The sequence below is a fragment of the Lactuca sativa genome, chromosome 4 (genome assembly GCF_002870075.4).
Source record: "Lactuca sativa cultivar Salinas chromosome 4, Lsat_Salinas_v11, whole genome shotgun sequence".
Classification (NCBI taxonomy): Eukaryota; Viridiplantae; Streptophyta; class Magnoliopsida; order Asterales; family Asteraceae; genus Lactuca; species Lactuca sativa.
The window spans coordinates 57,147,074-57,149,409 of record NC_056626.2 but is presented as its reverse complement, the minus strand read 5'-3'; the positions used below and the strand labels follow the sequence as shown (position 1 = coordinate 57,149,409).

The following is a 2,336-nucleotide window of genomic DNA, read 5'->3' as shown; positions in this document are numbered from 1 at the left end:
ATCAGGACACTTCTATCCAAAGGTGCTAACTGAAATTAGGGCTTTTGATAGCTAACTGATTGATGTTTATGTATTATTGATTTTGTGTAACAATATTTCCTTTTTTATTCTTACGTGAATTAGGGTTTAACAACTAAACTCTGCAACTATATAGAGGTTGATTAATAACTATTTTTTCACTATCACATTCACGGGTCTTTTGTAACTATTAATTTGAACTTTTCAATGTATTACAAAGAATGATCCAAGGAGGAGAATATATTGTCACCCCATTACTCCTATACCATCTCCACCTGCACGTAATGGTCTAAATAATTCAAACGGATAATAATAATAATAATAAGCATAAAAGACCATTTTGCCCCTGGAGTCCAAAACTGGTCTAGGACCACTAATTGCTTAGGATGGTAACTGGGTCGTCTTTTTGCGCCCTCCTTTGATACACCATAAAGGCATGACGAGTCTCTCACTCTCTCTCTCTTTACAAATTCTAAAACAAACAACAACAGGTAAATAGATGCCAACATTTTGCTTAAAATTCTGTGAACATTGAAAAAAAACGAGGTCGATAGTGCCTTTTTCATGAGGTTGTCAAAAGTTGAATAAAATAAAAAAAAATAAACAAGGGTAATATCGTAATAGGGAGGGTCTTAATACATAAAGTGACCAACCTCTCACTTAGCCCGACAAGTCATTTTGATTTTATTAAGTAAAAAAGAAACAACCTTATCTATCTACATGCATTTTGTCATGTACTGTTGTCCCATAATTTGTCATCATAGAAGAAGACCCTACTGTCCCTCAAGGGTAATATTGTAATAGAGCTGCTTTATATGTCATCATAGAAGAAGACCCTACTATCCCCCAATTTGTAACAATTTGTATTATCATTATTTGATTTTAATAATAATTTGTTTTGTTTTTATTGTTGAGGTTATAGACTGATAGTCTTATGTTTTATTAAATCTGGAGGATCAGGTTTGAAGAGGAAATTACCAGCGGGAGAGGGAGAGGGAGAAGGATCCCATTTGAAAAAGCATATGAAACATGTTCAATATATGTGTGTGTGTATATATATATATATATATATATATATATATATATATATCATATGTCATTGTCATAGGAAGTAGATCCATTTGAGAGATTAACTGAACGAGAGAAAAGAAAACACCAACACTCCATGGCTAATAAGAATAAAACAAATAAAGATATGAGGCAAAAAAAGGTAAAACAAACTCGTATGTATGAATATGATTTGTATGGTAATTAAATTTATAATGTATGTATGTTTTGGTTTGCATGCAGTCTTTGTTTGGCAGCTTGGACAAACTTTGTAGCACCTGATCGTCCATGCCACTCTTGGTAAAACAAATTTATAGTGTACTTCTTCCATTCATGTTAGTAATTTCTCATTATGATGCGTTGTTTCTTGTGCAATTTTATTTTTAGGAGGTATTTTATTTTATTAAATCTTTAAAGTTACAGGACATGAGTATGGGCACATCATGGAACATTTTAGGGCAGTTGTTGGTTTTCCTCTTGGTGATCCATCAATGAAGTGGCCAACATCATGTAATAACATTTTAGGGGAAGATGTAGGTATATGTCTTTTTAATGAATAATGTAATCATATGTATGAATATGAAATAAAGTTTGTTATTTGTATGACAATAACTTTTATGCAATGGATTGTATTTTTTGTATATGGTATTTTATTTTCTGTTATGAGACATTAAATGCAAATTTAATTTGAAAATTAGTAAATCTGTAAATAATATTTTTTTTAACATTTAAAATTATGATACGCAAAAATGTGTGTCATCTTCATTTATGACATGGCCTTTTTTGACAGGGGCTTTCTTGATACGCATTGCGTGTCATTAACATGCGCGTCGTAAGGTTACGACACGCGAATGTGTGTCGTCTTCCTTTATGACAGGGCCTTCCTTGATACGCATTGCGTGTCGTAAACGTGCGTCGTAAATGCGCTTCGTCTCTCTTTATGACAGGGCCTTCCTTGACGCGCATTTGCGCGTCGTCTGAGCCTTTTATGACGCGCAATGAGCGTCGTAAAAGGCTGTTTTTCTAGTAGTGGTTAGTTTCATATAACCATACTAATATGACCTAGTGGCCTCTACGACGTTCTTCAGGCGTCAGTATTTAAAACATTTGTTACCCCCAGGCATGTTTGCCTAACTGTAGCTAGCAGTTTGGGTGTGGGATTGTCAGTCCCGTGTAGATCTATACATAAACCTCACGCTCTCCATCCGGGAGACTCTGGTCATAATTTATAGGACTTGAACCTGCACCCTGGTGGGTACCCGAAGTAGCGT

The 2,336-nt window shown here is 34.6% G+C and overlaps 1 long non-coding RNA gene across 2 annotated transcripts; it reads left to right on the top strand.

The window, feature by feature from the left end:
- The first annotated feature begins 1,159 nt into the window (after nucleotides 1-1,159).
- On the top strand, nucleotides 1,160-1,886 carry LOC111878572 (uncharacterized). 2 transcript variants are annotated; one of them, XR_006191247.2, is made up of 3 exons: nucleotides 1,160-1,228; nucleotides 1,309-1,365; nucleotides 1,489-1,886. It is a non-coding gene; the product is annotated as an uncharacterized LOC111878572 (long non-coding RNA). The 2 variants fall into 2 exon arrangements; XR_002845832.3 differs by having other exon boundaries at nucleotides 1,162-1,228; nucleotides 1,483-1,886.
- Nucleotides 1,887-2,336: the final 450 nt, after the last annotated feature.